The sequence below is a fragment of the Lissotriton helveticus genome, chromosome 6, assembly GCF_964261635.1.
Source record: "Lissotriton helveticus chromosome 6, aLisHel1.1, whole genome shotgun sequence".
Taxonomy (NCBI): domain Eukaryota; kingdom Metazoa; phylum Chordata; class Amphibia; order Caudata; family Salamandridae; genus Lissotriton; species Lissotriton helveticus.
The window spans coordinates 1189174477-1189194029 of record NC_136067.1 but is presented as its reverse complement, the minus strand read 5'-3'; positions in this window follow the sequence as shown (position 1 = coordinate 1189194029).

Here is a 19553-nt window from a genome sequence, read left to right as displayed (position 1 = left end):
GGGGCCTCCTTCTTGCTGCCAATGGGTCAGCTCAGGCAGGTCCCCCAGTTCGGCAATCTGTTCCCCAGTAGGCTCCAGGGCATCCCCCTCAAGGTCTGCTCCCTCCTGGACCGTGGGAACTTCAGGGGCCGGTTTCCCGCGCACCCTGCGCCTTCTCCCTAAGGCCGGTTCCTGGGCCTCTCCGTCAGGCCCCAGGACCTCTTGATCACCCCTACTGGCTGCCATTGACCGGGTGGTCACGCACGCCCAGTCAGGTAGACCCACCATCTTCAGGTGAGTCGTTTTCTCCACCTTTTCCCAAGGGGAGTCCTCCAAGTCATTCCCTAGCAAACAGTCAACAGGCATGGCTTTCCTCACACAGACCTGCAGAGTACCAGAGACCCCCCCCACTCGAAGGGAACTTGAGCCATCGGACACTGACTCTCCGAATTGTCAGCGTTGACAACCCTACAGTAGGCATGGGGTACAACCTGCTCTTGAGACACCAGGTGATGCCTCACTGCAGTCACACTGGCTCCTGTGTCTCTAAGAGCCTCAGCTTTCTTACCATTGATGGTAACCACCTGCCCATATTTTTTAGTGTTAGAGGGCAGGTAGCTTGTAGGGACCATCTCACTGTCTCCTAGTGAGACTAGGGTCATCTGAACAGGATCTCCACCCCCCGGGACCATCACTTCTTCTCCTAAGTGAACACTGGTCACTTGTCGGGGCGGAGCACCAGTGGGTGCTGGTTTTCCAAACAGGCGACACTTGGGGTCACTGGCTATGTGCCCCGGGTCACCACATTTGTAACAATTGAAGGGCCCCTTTGGAACAGGTCTACCTGTCGGGGCCCCATTCTGCTTTGGGGGTGGGGGAGGCTGAGAACCTTTCTGTTGGTCCCCTTGGGGATTACTTTGGGGGCCTTTTTGGAACCCTTTCTGTTTTCCCTTGTCCCCCCCACTCTTCTGCTGGGGACCCTGCCCACCCTTGGCGGAGTCTCCCACTGGACCCTTGTGGACCCTGGTGCTGAGCCAGCGGTCCGCCTCCTCAGCAAGCTTCCTCGGGTTGGACAACTTGCTATCAATCAGGTGCTGGCGTAACTCAGGAAAACATTGATCAGACAAGTGCTCCCATGCAATTAAATCAAAGAGACCTTGAAAATCATTCACTTTGTTACCCTTCACCCAACCATCCAGTGCTCTGCAAAAAAAAGTCACAAACTCCACATACGTACTCCCAGGCCGCTTATTACACCCCCTAAACTTCTGCCTATACATTTCAGGGGTAAGCCCATACCTGGTCATTAAAGCTTCTTTCATATGGGGATAGGATCTCTGGTCTTCTGTGGGCAAATCTAGCAGGGTGTCCCGCCCTTCGCTAAGGAACCTTCCCCATAACCCCGCTCCCCAATCCTTCTCAGGGACCCGGTGGGAAAACATGGCTACCTCATATGCCCTAAACCACTGTCCTATGTCATCCCCCTTAAAGAACTCTTTAACTACATCTTTGGGGATGTGCACTCTTGACTCTACCTGCACCGGCATTGCGCTGCCACCAGAGGGAGGATGATCCAAGGTTTTCTCTTTTAGACTCATCTCCCTCATCTTCACATCATACTCCAATTGGAGTTTTCGCTCTTCCAGAGCCATCCTTTTGCTTTCAAGCTCCATTTGGCCCTTTAAATTCAATTCTGCCAGCTTTATCTCATGATCCCTGGTTGCCTGTCTGTCTGCCAGCTCCTCTGGCGACAGGCCTCTGCCAAAGCTAATGACGCTGTCTGGTTTTTCCAGACCCACAGGATCCACAGGTGCACCCTGATCCTCAGGTGCCTTCCTAGATTCCATCCAGGCCTTCAGGGCTTTGTAGAACTCAGGTTTGTTTTTGCACCCTGCGTGTGGAACTTTGAGTTTCCTGCAAAAAAAACTCAGTTGCTTCTTTGTGTAGTCATCCAGCTTTGATGCATCCCATTCTAGCTCCTGCGCACCAGAGGCTATGGACTCTCCTCCATCAACGCTGTTTGTGCCAGGCATGCTTGCAACACTAGGGATCTTCTTCTTTAGCAAAATTAAAAAAAAGTCTGTGGCTAAGATACTGGACTGTAATCACTATGCAATGGTCAGTAGCTAAGGTAAAACACTGCAAATGTAAATTCGCGAATCCTCACCGCTGCGTCCAATGTAGGAAGGGGGAGTCTCTGGTTGGCGCAGTGCAACACTGGCGACAATCAGGGCCTCTCTCTTCCTCGTCAGGGCTGAGGGTTACCTTCAAGACATCCTCTGCTTACCCTCTAGGTAGTGTGGCTTAAGCAGTCTTAGGCTAATCTCTGGGGCATGTAGGGTTAAACATTTGCAATATTACACCGTCACAACCAACCCACCACACAATGACACCAAACTGTATTTGTAAAAATATATTCTCTTTATATAAATTTCAAGCAGGCTTGTAAATACAGTCTTGGTTAGTTCAAATGCAGGTTCCAGTTACTCTTTAGGTTAAGTTGCCACAGTTCTTTCTCAGTAATAAGCAATCTTTGTTTAGTGTTATTCCCAAACAGTTCTTTAAGTCCCTTTCACACAACAAAAGGGGGGGTCAGGCTCTTCAAGGTATCGTGGTGGTTCTGCTGGCGCTGTTCCTTGTCAGCCAGGGTCACCCCGGGCTGTCCGTGGACCTCTCTGCGCCCCTCGGCTCCTCCGCGCTGGAAAAGCGGGCCCGGTCTACCCACCCTCACGCTTCTGGCGGGGCCGGCGGCCGGGGAATCAAAGTCCGCCTCTCTCTGCGCGCCGCACGGCTGTGCGCGGCTGGCGGGGGAGAGAGCGGGGGCCCTGGGAGCGCTCAGCACGCGGCTCCTGGGGTGAGGCGAGGCAGCGGGCGGTGCGAGCGAAGCAAGACAGATGCTCGCACCGCGGGGCAGGACACAGTACCTTTTCTTGTGGAAGCAGCCTGGGCACAGTTCAGCGCGGTGATCCGCGTCGCGGTGTCTTCCTTCCGACGTTGGAGCGAGCGGCGGCTCGGCTCTGGCTCGGGGGTTGGCGTTGCGGCGCGGGCCGGGCTGAGGAAGCGCCTCAAGGTTTCCTGGCACAGGGGGCACACGAAAAAGGGATAGCGATCGGTAAAGCACGCCTCTCTCGATCCAGGCGACGTTCAGGCACCCCACGCAACAGCTGTTTCTCGGACAGCGGCGGCGCGTTCAGGGGCACCAGACACGGCGGGTGCAAGCAGGCAACGGGCACCACCTCCTCTTTGAGTTGCGAGCTGCGGCTCGGGGTCAGTCACGATGTTTGGGTCAGCTGGGCTAACCTTCACGGTGCTTCTGGGCCAGGCAGGCAGCAGTCACGGTGCTTGGAGAGATAGCAACACCCAGAGCGTTGCTGAAGAGCGCGATGGTCACAGCGCGCTCCGCTTTTCCTGGTGAGGCGGGCAGAGGGAAAGCAACTCCCCACAGTGGTTCCTCTGTCAGGGGGTAGCGCTCACTGTTCCTGGAGCGCTGGTCAGGGGGCAAGTTCAACAGCAAGCCCTTGGAGATCTTTCAGCAGAGTTTGGCACAAAGTTCAAAATAAAAGCAAAAGTTTCTTGTAGTCTTTTTCTCTTCCTCTCCTTTGGCAGCAAGGCACCAGACACAGGCCAGAGTCAGCACTCCTCCTTGTAGTCCTTCCAGGTCCTTCTCTTCGGGCAGAGTTTCTCTTGTAGCACAAACAGGATCTAATTTACAAGGAGCAGGGCTCCTTCTTTTATACCCGGTTTCTTTTGTTCTAGCAAGCCAGGGGGGCCTCTGCATAACTGCTCCAGTCTCTGAGCACTTGTTGTGGGTACTTATGACTTCTGTATTCAGTGTGAGGGCAGGCACATCAGCCGCTCCCCAGGGGGGCGGAGCCGGCTTTGTGAGGACAGGAGTGGCCTGAGCACTTTGTTGACAAGCTTCGGTCCTTCCTGGGCCAGGTGCAGGCTGAGTCATCAGTCGCTCCCCAGGAGGGCGGAGCCAACATTGTGGAGGCAGGGGCACAGCCTGATGCATCATTCAGGGGAAACTCCCACCACCCACTAAGGGGTCCTCCTGCTAATCACTACCTGTCAACTCCCAGCCCTGTCACTCACACACACCAGACAGTCAGATCCACATCCAAGCAGAGGCGGGCTGAAATGGTTAGGCAAGCAAATGCTAACTTTCTAAAAGTAGCATTTGCAAACACAGGATATTAAAATAAACTTTACTAAAAGAAGTATTTTATTATTCTGAGTTCAGGCATACTAAACATTAATTTCTACCATGTTCCCTGAGCCTGCTGGGATTATAGAGTGTAATAATTCCAGCAGCCCATCTGGCCTAGAAGGGAACTGGTAGCCTTACAATAGTGAAAAACGAATTTGGCAGTAATTCACTATTAGAACATGCCACACACATCCGGGCATGTTCTACCTTACACTTACAATGCACCCTGCCCTCAGGCCTACCATAGGGGTGACTAATATGAAGTTAAGGGGAGGTTTAGGGGCTGGCAAGTGGGTGCACTTGCCCAGCTAGCATGACAGTACCAGACTGCACGCAGGTTCTGCAATGGCAGACCCTAGACACATTTTAAGGCTGCTTCTGTGGGTGGCGCAACCAGCGCTGCAGGCCCACTAGCAGTGTTGGCATTCACAAGCCCTGGCACTCCTGGTGCACTTTACTAGGGACTAACAGTAAATCCAATGAACCAATCATGGACATCAATCACATGTACACTTTACAGTAGGGAGCACTTGCACTGCGGCACGGGTTGGCCGTGGCGCAGTGCCCTGAGTAGCAGACACCAGCAAAACGTTTGAGGCACAACAGCAAAAAGTGGAAGGGAAACCCACGCCAAGGTGCCAGGTCTAACACAATCCCAAATACATAGGCCCGTACAAAGTAGTAAAACTCATAAAGCCTGTAGTGGTTAGAGTAGCCTTGCCTTCCTCGCTGAGGATTCATCCATCTTTCCACACCTCAATACTGAAACCCGCTTGTTCAACTGCCAGAAGAGGCTTGCCCCCGGTGCTGGTAAATGAGGATCTGGAACATGAAGTGAGGGGTATCCTTGATTCCAAGATATACCGTACCAAATTATGGTACTTAATAGCTTGGAAGGGATACGGAGATGAAGAGAATACCTGGGAACCGGCGGTAGGAGTGCACGTCCCACGGTACGTCCAACAGTTCCACAAACGCTGCCTGAGGAAACCATGTCCCTGTCAGTGTTCTTCAGGACAGGGATGTACTGTTGCAGCCCAACGGAAGGGCACCAGGAGAACACTGACTCGGCGCGCTAAACCAACATAGCCGCCTGAGAAAACTACAATTCCCAGGTGAAGAGTTTATCCCCTCACAACCCCATTTCATTCGATTGCTTGACAGTCCTGATTTGACTGCATGGACTCAAGTAAGACGCACTGGCCTCATGGTACAAGGGAGCCTGCATTGTCATTATCTAGTTGGGCAGAGTTCAAGTATCCATGCATGACATGTTGTTCTTGTCCATTTTCTGTGCTTTGCATTGTGGGACTGTTAGTTCTGGTGACTCATGTTATACACTCCACTACATGTCCCAGTATACAAAGGTGATCCTGGACTGGTGCTGCACATCACACATGGAATGGACAAACTTGGTGGAGCTAGACTGTTGCAGCCCACGGGAAGGGCACCAGGAGAACACTGACTCAGCGTGCTAAACGAACATAGCCACCCGAGAAAACTAAAATTTCCATTAGCCTCAGCGTTATGACGTTGGTGACCTCATGATGCGCGCAAAGCTTTTCCCGTGATAAACACTTCCAGGGCAGCAGTATGCTGCTGCTTACTTTTTCCCAGAGGAACCACACTGCGGACAAGGAGGCTGGTAAGGGTCTTACGTGGACTGACTATTTGTTCCTTTTTCTGTTGCAGTGCCACGCTCAGTGTCTTGTAGTGGCAGTTTGGGGATTCCGCACTGCTCTAATGTTTGCTCCGTTGGAGGAACCAATTGTCGGTTCCTTGCGGAGCAAACGTCTCCCGTGGATCCCTATTTCAGGTACGCCCTCTGAGGGAGAGACCCGCGCTGTCTCGCCAGGGTCTCCCTTGTAAGCTTGCTCCAGTAGTTCTTCCTTGGTTGTTGGGAGCAAGCAACTCTATCACGTTTTCCCTGGTGGCAAGCCAGCATCGGCTCTTGCAGGGAAAGCGCTACTTCCTGGTTAATGCAAGGGGCAGGCTTGCTCAAATACGCTTTCCCTGTTGGCGAACCGCCATCGGTTCTTGCAGGGAAAGCGCCTATTGTTTCATTTAAAGACAAACCGATAAAAACTGTTTACCGCCAGGAGCAATTGGCGGCTTGCCATCTTCTTATTTGTTGGGTCATGCGATCTATGGTGCCTATTTGAATACAGTCTTTCCCAAGACGCATTGGGGCTGTAGATTAGATTTGTTTTCCTTTTATTGCTGATTTTGTACACTATTCATTGGAGTAATTTTTGGTTTCTTTATTTGTCTAGTAGCATGGTATTGAGAGAGAGCAAGTGGACGGCTCTTCCACACCCCTGTCCCAGCATACAGGATAGTTTATATGGTATGTAGATGAATCCTGTGTACAACCTTTACTTGATGTTACATGTTATTAAGCAAATACTTATAATGGTATTCTTCCACCAGAGTTACCCACGCACCCTGACATGCCAGAAAACTCACAGAAATAGAAGAGAAGTTATTTTCTTTCTTCACAGGTACTACGCTAGTTATTCTGTTTATCTTTCCAGCGGGGTCAGGGTAGGATAGGAAACAACTGTATGATACCGCTATTGTTTATAGTTGTCTTGTTGTCATTCCAGGTCTCCCTCCCTGCTGTCCCCTTCCTTTCCTTCCCCCGCTTGACCACTCCATGGAGTATGTGTATATACATTCAGACCGTGGTGGTGTCGAGAGGTGGACCATTTTAAGCAACGTACGATCCTGAGGATTCCCAGCCACGGCATAGACTGAGCTGTACAGGATGTAACTGGGCAGGGTGACTTACTTTTATGTGATGTATGACTGTACATGAGAAAGATTCCTACCCTTTCCCTTGCGCACAGCACAGTGCAGCACAGTGACATTGATTGCTGCGCTCCACAGCATGACATTTTGGCCTATAGTGCCCCTTGTTGCCTCTTACCCCGTAGGTCTTGCTGGTCCTCAAAGCCAGTAATGTCCTGTCCTTCCATTCCTGCCACCAACATTGCTTGAATTACTGATACCACCTGCTCCTCTGAGGGCGCCAACTCCTCCTGGTCCGTAGGTCCTCCTCCTCCGGTCTGCATGGCTACCTTCAGGGTCGTAGCCAGTTTCTCCTTGCTCCTACGCCTATAATCATGTCAGGGCTTCTTGCCCTCTGGCGCTGTCTTTTAGGTTTCCCAACACTGTTAATCGTGTCCACTATGGACTGTCAAATGGCCTCTTTCTTCCCTAAGGGCAATTTTGAGGTGACATAGAGTTGATGTTTATACTTGGTCACCTTTGTTACAAGTATTTGATTCACCTCCTCAGAAAAATTACTCTTCCTCTTCCCCTTGGGTCTGTCTGGACATCCTGGCTGGTGCTGGGGTCATTGGTGTTGTTGCCCTGGCTGCTGCTGCTTGCTCCATTTTTCTGTTTAGAGGTGTGGGATATTTTTTTTAAGATGTGGCACTTATTGAAGGATTTGCGACACATGACGCACTCCAATTTGACAAAAGTGTGATTTATGTTGCTTTGCGTGCCTTAAAGCAGCCTAGCTTCATTTTTACTTTATAGTTTTTTTAGCTTCATTTTGTATGCACATACGTCAGTTTTCTCTGCGGCAGCCGTTCCATGGAAGAGTAATTTTTTTGATGCACCATGTGACCTTACGCCATGGAATGCCATACTGTAAATGCGACTCATCCAAGGGGTTTGAACATTTTGTACTGCAGCACAACTTTTTAGACGCATCACTGCCTTATTGCAGCGATGCATTAATGAGGGCCTCAGAGTGCACTGGTCATGCATGTACTGTCAACAATTTTCAAGCCAGCTGTGGCCATTTAAGTACACTTACAAAATGCATACTTCTCAGCGGAGGCTATTGCCCACCCCCTCCTACTATTATCCATTAAAGAACATTGATAAAACATTCCCAGCAACTTCCATGGCAGTGCAACCATACAGTAAGTGACTTTCATTCCCAAATGTCGGGTCTGCATGTGCGCTTAGTATGCCTCTGCAGTCCGCATCAACATGACCCCCTTCACCTGCCATTTCATCCCCTTTAAGGATGTTACATCTGCAAAGTGCAGGGGACCCAATACATCCGGCCTTACTCCTCCAGCACGTCCCTTCTATCTGTGGTGGGGGCCTGGCAATCCACACTCCAGTTAACACTGTAACAGGGTTGGCGAAAGTTAAAGGGGGGTTAGGAAAGACCCCTTGGCACAATTCATCTCCCTAGGAAGCAGGGCAATGCATGTCTAAATTGGCTAAAACTAAGGTATTGGAGGCTTCTTTCCCAGACATGTAACTGCAGAAGGCCTAGGCTAGCTAGAGCTGCTGCACCTGCAAAGAGACTGCAGAATACTATGTGAAAGCATAGTATTCATCTTAAGGAACTATTTCTTAGCCTGATGCTTTTCCATCTGCCTTAACTTCTTCCAGCTGAAATATGACACTGTCCCCTCACTGGAAGTACAAAAAAAGGCATGTGAAGGGAAAAGGAACCTATGTTCCTAATGCTCAAAAAGACTGGGTGCAAAAAGTGCTTGCAAAATGCCCTTTGAGTTTTTGTGATCAGTCTTTAATTTTCTGATGCTTCCTTTGTACTAATAGGTTGCGCACCAGAAAATCTCCAGTTGTATTAGGTCGCAGAGGACCTGAAAATGATTAGGAAGGGATGGTGGACTGCAATGAACAGCAGCAGACCACCAGCTCTGTGTTTGCTTTTTCAAATGGGAAACCATGTTTTTAAAGCAGCCTGTGTTCTTTAAAATAAGTCTGTTTACTTTTTGAAATATCTATGAGCAGATTTACAAGCCCCTTGCCACACATTTACGCTTCCATTGCGTCACTTCTGTGATGCAGCGGCGGCGTAAACCATGCACAGCTTTACGACTTATTTACACCGTGATGCATCTAGGGAGATGTGTCACGTTGTAAAGCCCTGCGCCAAAAATAAACCTGCGTCAGGTTTAATGTATGCAGGGTCGGCATTCCCTTGGAAAAAGCCTCGTAAATGTGACGCAGTGAAATCTACAAGATTTCACTGAGTCACTTTTCAGAGACCGCTGCGACGAAACCTTAAGCCTGCTTGAAAAAGGCATAAGGAGTGGCGCAGCACGTTAGGTATGGGTGGTCCCTTAACATTGCTAGAGTTGCGTTGTGCTTGCGACACGACTCCAGCAATGCTCCGCCCTTACACCATCACGCGTCTGTCTATCCCTGTGCCACAGTGCGCCACATTGTAAATGCGACGCATCCTTGGTGGCGCAAGGGTAGAATTGCGTGTCGCATCGGTACTGGCGCATCCCTACTAATATACAGGAATGTGCCAGTCCTTGTAAATCTGCCCCAACGTTTGGGTACATATAAAGGTGAGTAGGCAGTGGTCCTCTGAGCCATTTCTTACACTCTCAGAGGCCAGGTAACTCGATTCCCAAAGGATAGCTGTGCAATAGGAATATCTTACCCTTTGCTAATCTCTTGTCATCTCGATTGATGCATCGGTGACATTTCAATGGTTTTCAAAGTATTGATATACGTACCATTCTGATTTTGCAATTAGGAGGGGAGACCCCTTTCACGCCCCTTCCTGATTGAGAATTGGTAATTTTGTGAGTCACAAATGCTTTTCGAACTTGCAAAGTAGATTTAGTAGATAACAAACAGCCATTTTGTGGGTGCAAACACAGCGACTTTGTAAACAGCAGGGTTTACAATAGCAAGCATGGCTTTGTACATCAGTCCCTGTATTCCTTAAACGGGGAACTAAATGAGCAATAATTGGAATTATTTAAATGTGTACAACTGGATGTCAGAATGACCTTATGCATATGAACTATGAAAATACAATACAACATACAATTCAGAGCGTGTATGAGACCTAAATTGATTTGTTTCCAAATCTAATTTATACACCATCCCCGGAAGCAATCTGAGCTCTAGAGCATCGGATGAGTGACAGCTTAACCAAGCTTGAGAAAAAACAGATGCGGAAGTGCCCCTTGGGATGAAGGTATTACGGGACAAAATGAATAAGATTTTCAACATATCTCAATTAATCAATACATCAGCCTCTCTCGCTCTGACTCATACTCCGGAAAATCTGTTCTGTGGAAATGTGATGTGGTTCGTTGTAAGCCTTCCCAATCAATTAGTAATGACAGCACTTTGAACAGAACAAACACAAACATGGTAAAACTGCATTTTGTGCAAATGAAGGGGAGGAATGCTTCATTTACATTACAATTAGGAACGTTTTTCCCTCAAAATGTTTCTTGGTACTCACTCTAAACCTTAAGGAATATGTTTCTGTTTTAATTGCTTCTGCACATTAGTGTCTTCATGAATTGAAAACATTAGGAGTGACATCAAACACTTTTAGCTTCTTTGTGGAATTTGAAGAAACTCGAGTCAACGTCTAAAGCCTGGAGACCCCAAGCTTACCATGTCAACTCAAGATATGGCCTTCTCTCACCTGGTGGAGGACCCCCATACATTTTAGAGACCTAGGGGCATATTTACAAGGAAGTGGCAGAGTGCGGCGTTAGCCTCCTTGGTTTAACGCTGGTCTCCACCACTTCTGAAACGCAGGGCTGCACTTTATTTAGAAGAATACAGTGCAGCCTGGCGTTTCCCCCCGTGCTGGCGCTAATTTAGCTGCCTAGCGCCAACGCAGGCACCCTTGCATCACAGTGCAAAGGTGCCTGCGTTGTGGGAAATGATTGTTTATGTGCAGGAAGGTGTCCATGCACATAAGCAATCTGAAATGGCGTTTAGAAACTTCTATATGTGCTCCTTAATGCAGCACGGTATGGGAAAATGTGTGATGGTCACCCTATTCTAAATAGGGCTGGAAGACTGCAAGTGTGACTCGATTACTCTGTGGCCGATGGTCGTCAAGTCTAAGGATTCTGGCCGTGGCTTGCGCGCCATCGAGACAGGACGGCTTCTCCGTGAGCTCCGATACGGACAATTACCGCGGATGCTGTGAGAGCCTTTCTTGCCGTTTTTTGAACGGCTGTCTGGGCTGAAGTGTCGGCGGAAGGTGCCTGCAATACGGGGATGCAGCTGTGCGGCTTCTGCATGCGGCAAACCGGCAGATATTTGTTCCGGTAATTTCTACTTCTCCCGTAACACGGGTGGCCGCCATTTTGTGTGCCGATTTTTCACATGCACCTCTGCACCTATTCTCATATGCTGCTCTACTTCAGTAATGTTACCGAACTCTGAAGGTGTCGCCTGGACATATTCTTTGCTTTTTCTGCAAATCTCCTGAAGCTCTCTGACACATGCTTCTTTCATCTCTGCTTTTACTGCCTTCAATTGATCTCCTGTGAAGAAACCTGGCCGCCATTTTAAAGTTGCCGATTTTGGCGTGCTCTCTTTTCCTCCTTCACTGCTGTTTCTCCTCACTCGCACATTAATTGGAGGTCATGCCTGAAAGTATTTTTACCATGTGTGATGCTCTCTTGTTTTTTTATATCCTTTAACCCATTGCTCCTGCAGTGGTAATGTTCTATATTTCTTCTATGAGGATCCAACGGCCGCCATTTTAGACTCATTGGATTTGGATTATCGTCGCCTCTCTTCTTGCTTTTTCATGGCTCAAAGAACTGTAAAGTGATAGCGCTTCCACATTATATTTCATCATATAAGTGTTGGCTTTTGCGGATGTTTCCTATAGCATTTCTGGTTTTTCGCCATTCTCACCAACGTGAGAGAATACCCTCTTCAGTGACGTGCATTCCTATGCCTGCTCCTTTTTGTTACCGCATCTCACTGCTTTTGTATGCCTCTATTACTACTCTAACATCTCTGAGCCAGTGCAGTTTTCTCACCTACATAGGTTCCTGCTGCTCTCAGTAGTGCTTACCTTTTTCCTTCTTTCCTGTGGAGCGCGCATTGATAAGATTTCATCATCATGGCGAATGACTCTAATCCTCCAAAATTCTCACAGACTGGAACCAAACCCAAGAGGCCTAAAAACGACCCGCCTTCTCCCATTAAGTCATCCTCTTATACTGTCCTGGATACTATTCTTGAGGAAGTGCGTGGCCTCCAACCTTTTATGGCTGCTACTAATGCGAAGCTTCAGCAGATGGAGGAGCGATGGGTTGTCATGGAATGCAAGGTTTTAAATTTGGAGCAGCGTGTGAGCGACATTCAAGACGTTTCGTCTAAAATCCCATTATTGGAGCAGGAGATCCACAAGCTAAAGCTCCACATAGAGGATTTGGAAAATCGCAATCGTAGAAATAAGACAACTGAACATTCAATATGGGATTCTACATCCATGTTTTTGCAAGATCACACATAATGGCCGTACCAGATCCTTTGATGACCCGCAGAAGCTCCATGCTTATCTTCAGAGTGTTTCTCCTTCCAATATGGACACTAATATATAATGCCTTTCCTCTTTTGTATTCTTCGCTGTAACTCTTCTTAGTTTCTTTTTTGACATCTTTTGATCCTCTCCTTTGTTTTGCTCCTCTTCTTGAGGTTTTGCTCTCACCCTCTTATTTCTGTGTATTCTGTATTTGTCCTCTTTTTGGTAGCTCATGGGGTTTGTCCTTTCTCTGGTGTAACCACGCCTTGTATGTTTTGGTTATTCTCTTTCTCTCCGATCAGGCCTTTGTGCCTTGATCTGTCCACTCTTTTTCCTTTTTTCCTTATCTCTTTCTCTTTTACCTTCTTCTTCTTTTTTCCTCCTTCCTTTTCCCCTCTACTCTTTTTCTCCCTTTTTCAGTTCCATTCTATTCCTAAGCGGTCTCCACTTCTCTTTTTGTTCTTTATGTCGTTACTTCTTATAATTATTGGTTTGTTTGGTTTCAGTTTTGTGATTGTCCTGGGAGTTCTCCTTATCAACCACTCATGTATTTTTTGTCTTCCCTTTTGTAGTTCTCTCCTTGCCATGTGTCTGCTCCATTTGTCGGCCATTCTCCCTACCCGCCATCATCTGTAACTTTGTTTCTTGGAACGTGCGTGGTCTTGGTCATCCTGTCAAGCGTCAAAAGGTATTGTCTCATTTATCTAAATTTAATTCACAGGTTGTTTGTCTTCAAGAAACGCATTGTACAGATGTTGAATCTATTAAGGTGAAGAAACAGTGGGTGGGCCAGGTTGTGTTCTCCCCTGCTGTTAATAAAAAGGGAGGGGTTGCTATTTTGTTTCACAAATCTTTAAATGTTCAGATTATTTCTTCTCATAATGATGATGAAGGACGTTGGGCAATGGCTAAGGTTGTTATACAAAACAAGACGTTGGTATTACTCAATATTTATGGCCCAGTACGCCCTGATCCAAAATTTTGGAAGGACATCAAGGTCCTGATTTCGTCCATAGATTGTCCTGACTTTGTCATAGCAGGTGATTTTAACCAGTGGCTAGACCCCTTTTCAGATAGATTATCCTCTAGTAAATTTCAACCTGATAAATCTCATAAGAGTTTTCAATCTGCTATTGCCTCTCGTCCTTTATATGACTCTTGGAAAATGTGTAATCCGGATTTGCTAGAATATACTTTCTTCTCCAATGTACATCATACATGCTCGAGAATTGATTATATTATGGTTAGTAAGTCTCTTTTGCCCTCCATTCAAAAATCTGTTATTGGTTCTATATTCATTTCTGACCATGCCCCTGTTTATACTACCCTAGATCTTTCCCTTATTTCTCCTAAATTTAGTCGTTGGAAATGTAATTCCTTTCTTTTGTCTGATACCTGTTTTATGAAAGAGAGTATGGAGTTTTTCACTGAGTTTTTCTCCTTCAACAGCCCCTCTGACACCTCTATTTCCAATAATTGGGATGCTTTTAAGGCTGCTTTCTGTGCATTCACTATATCATATGTTTCCAAAAAGAAGAAACTTAATAGACAAAAGTACGAAGCCCAGCTCCAGGTTATTAAACGCCTTGAGCATTCCTATTTTTCCTCCAAATCCTCCTCTGCCCTTCAGGAATTAATTTCTGCCAAAACAGACCTTAACAAAATGATCACCACTGAAGCTTGTAACACCCTTCTTAAAATCAAATCTAAATTCCATGGTGGCCAAAATAAAGCAGGCAAAATGTTGGCGAATTATTTAAAAATCAAATCCGAACGCAAAACTGTTGGTCCCATTTTTAACGATTCCACGAATCAATTGGTTAAGTCTGATGAAGATATTGCTGAGGTATTTCATAATTACTACCAAGCATTGTATACTGATGACACCCACCCCTCTGAAACAAACTTAATGTCATTTTTGAAGGCCTCCCTTCCCCCCCTTCTCTTCCGGTGGACTTTGCTCACTTGGAACGGGAAATCACTTTGCAGGAAGTTACTAATGCCATTAATTCTCTCAAAAAGTCTAAGGCCCCTGGTCCAGACGGTTTGCCTGTTGAATTTTACTCTTCTTTTCACTCTTTTTTTGCACCGAAACTCCTTCAATTATTTAACTCCTTTATTTCGGAAGCCAAGGCTTCTGGGTCCTTTTTGGACGCTCTGATTGTCATTATTCCCAAACCAGACAAAGATCACTCACAGTGTAAAAATTTTCGCCCCATATCTTTAATTAATTACGACTGTAAAATTTTTGCTAAAATCCTCGCTTCTCGTCTTGATTCTATTATTCCCCGTTTAATTAATACTGACCAAGTAGGATTTGCGAAAGGAAGACTTGCTGCTGATAATGCCCGCCTGTTTTCCAATGTCATTTCCTGCAGTAAGAACGTTAAAGTCCCGTTAGCGGCTCTGTCCTTAGATGCTGAAAAAGCTTTTGACCGTATAAATTGGCAGTTCATGTTCCATACCCTCAAATGGTTTGGTTTTGGCCCCTACTTCATATCCCTGGTCATACTCCTTTACTCCTCTCCATGTGCTAGTATCTTTGTTAACAACCAATTTTCTAGTTTTTTTTCCTTGTCTAGGGGCACGAGACAAGGTTGTCCCCTTTCCCCCTTATTATTTATTCTCTGTCTCGAACCCTTCTTAGAACGCATTCGCTTTAATCCTAATATTACTGGCCTTAAACTTTCTTCTACTGAAACTAAACTCTCTGCTTATGCAGATGATGTCCTGATATACATGTCTAATCCTGAATCTTCCCTCCCACATTTTATGAATGAGGTGCTTTTTTATTCCTCTTTATCAGGTTACAAACTAAATTTATCAAAAACGGAAGTTCTACCACTCAATTTGATCTGTTTCCAGTATATGTTTAACAATACGGATTTTACATGGTGTCCTTCCAAAATCAAATACCTGGGTATATGGTTTTCCTCATCGTTAACGACCACCCTTAAATTGACTTTTGACTCACTCATTACGAAAATTCAATCCCTTCTTCAAATTTGGTCCCCCTTATTCCTTTCTTGGTGGGGTAGACTAGATACCATCAAAATGATGATTACTCCACATGTTCTTTATACTGTTTCCATGCTCCCTTTTAAAATCCCCAAGTCCTATTTTTCACGTATTAATACTATTTGTACTAAATTCTTGTCGAACAATAAACACCCTCGAATTGCATTGCACAAGTTAATTAGGCCTAAACCTGAGGGTGGAGTTCGATTTCCTGATTTTAAAACGTACCACTCTGCCTTTTTGGTTAAACAGTCTTTTTCCTTGGCTTATGACTTCATGGATAACCCTGTACCTAAATGGGTTCTTCTGGAGCGCTCCCTTTTGAAAGACTTCTCATTCCAACATACTGTGTTCATGTCGAATTGCTCTTTTCTATCCAAACATCCCATTTTGAAATACTCCCATTTATTATTACATACTGTTTTTTCTTCTACTTTATCTCCTCTTCAATGTTTTTTATCCTCCACTGTGTGGTACAACAAATTTCTTAGATATAAAGGCAAATCATTTTACTTTAAACACTGGAAGGAAAAGGATATTTGCTTTGTACATCAGTTTTTTGATGGCTCATCTCTCCTTTCCTTTTCAGTACTGCAGAATTTATTTCATTTGCCTTTATTGTTTCTTACTGAATATACTAATATAACGTCTGCCATTCAGTTACATTTGTCTTCCCTCTCCCTGCCTGATGTTTTTCCCTCTTTTATTCCTACCACTCCTCTCTATTCCTTATTTTCTACCCAACAACCAAAAGCTGCCCTTGTTTATTCAATTTTGTTATCTAATGTTTCAGAACGTTCTAAATCAAATGTTGAGACTGCTTGGGAGACTGATCTCGGTGTCTCCCTGCCTGTTGTATTGTGGGATCATATATGGTCCAAACTTTTTAAAGTATCTACTGCTGCACGTATTACTCAATCTTTACTCTTTATTTATCATAGAGTTGTTCTTACCCCGGTTAGTATCCATAAGTTTTCCCAAACTTCCTCATCCTTATGTTGGTCATGCTCCAAGGAAACTGGGACTCTTATACATCAACTATACGAATGTTCATATGTTTTATCATTTTGGAATGAAATTTGGAATATCTGCATGCCAATGTTCTCTTGCTCCGCCCCATTATCCTTCTTGAATGTTTTTTTAGGTTCTCTATCTGATGATATTACTGTTGTATCTTCTTCTGCTAAGTTATTGGACCTGTTTATTGCTCTTGCATTTAAAGTTATTTTATTGTGTTGGAAAGATACTTCTAAGCTCTCTATGCACACCTGGTGGAATTGTATCTGTGATGAACACAGAATTTCTATCGCATCTTCCACCTCTGTCCCCCTGAAAATTAAATCTGATCTACTATGGCTTCCTTTCACCACTTATCTTTCTTCCAAATCTCCCACTTCATTTCTTGTCACTACTCCCACTTAGTATATTTCTATTTTCTCTTTCTTCTAATCTTTTCCTTCTTTCTTTCCTTTTCTCTTTTCTTTGTCTTTTCCCTTAACTTTCCCTATCCTCTTTCTCTTTTTTTCCCTCTTACTTATGCCTTTCTTTATGTTTACGCATGTCATGGAATACTAATACTTATGCTTATGTATTTTTTCCTATTACTGATGACATGTCTTTTGTATTATCTTTCAAATGATAAATAAAAATCTTTTAAACAAAAAAAAAGTCTAAGGATTCTGATGGAGAGCTCTCTGAAGGTTCACCATCTGAACCCGTGCAGTTCTCCCGTCTCCAAATGGTGTGGGAGAACTTCGTGTTTGGTGGAACAGTGCAGTCGTTGTTTTATGGCGGGTGTACTATTGCAGTAAATGGTAAAATGGCCCCTTACATGTGATCACATGGGTAATACACAGCACAGATGAAGATAAAAAGCCCTGCTGGATTATAAAGTGTCCATAGTTTATTTAAATTCCTGAGATTTATCCAGCACTCAATTTGTAAAATATTAAGTGCCTGAGTCAAAAACATTGCTAAGGAGGCCACTGCAGTTTGCACCACGTATGGTCCCTGCCAGTTGCTGCCAAATACCAGTACCAACGGCACCTGCTTAGCCATTATAGTCCTACAAATGTGACAATTTGAATTGCACTGGGTGACCCAAAGGTGTAAGATTGGGCTGAGAACCCTGGTATTATTCCTTTTGTAATTGTATATTGAACTAATACACACTTTTCTCAACTGCATTTTAAAAAGAGACTGACAGCACCTCCATGTGGTACACTGTCCTATATATGTGCTGGTGGTATGAAAAAAGTGCATGTGCCGAGCACCGGCAAACACTATTGGTGCTTTTTACCATTAAAATGGCTGATTGGATGTATTGGGGCTATGTGTGAGTCTCAAAGGATGAATTCCCTTGCTATAAAATTAGCAAAAAGTCATAGAATCCACGTAGGAAAATACACACAGGAAAATACACACAGGACAAACCTTTAGAGAAGGCAAATAGTAACATGGTTAGTCAATTCAATTCGAAATGTAAACAAATGTGAATCAGCAAAGGTAAATCAAGCTGAGTTCTATTCTAGTTAATAGCCAGGACCAAATATGCTCTAGCACAGGTCAAATAATGTGCCCGGGAGCAAATTGTCATATGGAATGTGCAGTTTTATTGGCAAGAGAGAATTATGAAAACTATTCTAAGTGCAATCTCAAGCAATAAACTAAAGTCTGCTCTCTACAGAAAGGGTAAGAATAGTGGAAAACATTACAAAACAGGAATTTTTTTTAGCATTACAGCAACAGAGAAACAGGACCTAAGTGTAGAGAAGAAGTGGGAACATGGGCTGTACTCCTAGTGTTATTAAAAAGCAATCATCATGCAGAAGTTTCATTGTGTAAAATATGCTCACAGTAGAAACTTTACCAAAATTAATAAGCAATTAGGACGTTTAATCTACATACACGAGGAAGTGACATCACCTTACTGAACAATAGCTGGTTAAAAATATGAATACTCACAGTTCTACTAGCAAAATATATCAACTTTGGAAATTGAAACAATATATGCCTTTTTCTCCTGCAGCAGGTAAAAGCTTGAAAATTGTTGCAGCTAAAATATTACCACAAAACAGGACCGTAAAACAGCTTGAATTATGAGTGATTTTTACAAATACTGAAGGAAATTTTAATCAAGGACTTCACAGAAAGAAATAGGAAAGCACATATAAAATGTGTGCAATACAACACATGCAAATGGATTTGAGGCCCTGTTATTTCTACTTCGAAACTCCTGTAGGAAAAATATAATGCATTTATTATATTTGTGAGCCATTCATGTTGATTAAACGCACTGTTATGAATCCTAATTTTGCACTCACAATCCCTCCCTCTGATAATTTATAATCATCACAACCCACACTACACTACAAGTCATCCTCCATAATCCTGTTCTTCTTCTTTCTCAGTTTTCCAGGGTTATCAATTCATCACAAAATGTTATACCTTCCAGCTCAATTTCATTTCTCTTTCTTTAATTTCAAATTTGTTTTATTGGTTTCAGTAGCAACAAAATACAAAACATTGCATGAAATACGTGTCAGGTATATACAGCAATCAGGCGAGGAGTTATGCAATGTACAGCAGTCCCTTATGCGATTGCCTGTATTCAGTGAGTCTGTAATGCAGTGCAGGAAGTTAAAACACTCCAATTGGCGTGAAAAGGAAATCATGGTAAGAAAACCCCCCAACGTTAGCCCCGTCCCCTCCCCCCAACTCCCCTTCCTGCCCCCACCCCACCCAGTGTGCCGAACAAAAGGGATGTACAGTGTCATAGGCCTGTATTGGGCGGTATCATCAGTCAGATGAGTTTGCAGGATCCTTCGCAGTCTCAGTGAGTCGTAGAATGCGCAGGTACTTGGGGCACGTGATCTCATTGAATTCTTTGGACAGAAGAGAGAGTAACGGAAGCCACACTTTCTGATAAGCAGCAGTGGAGGGTGTGAGTGTGGCGTGAATGCGCTCCAGGCCCAGGACAAACCAGATTTTATGTAGCCAACCTGTATGTGAGGGTTTGGTGGTGGAGCCCCACAGGGA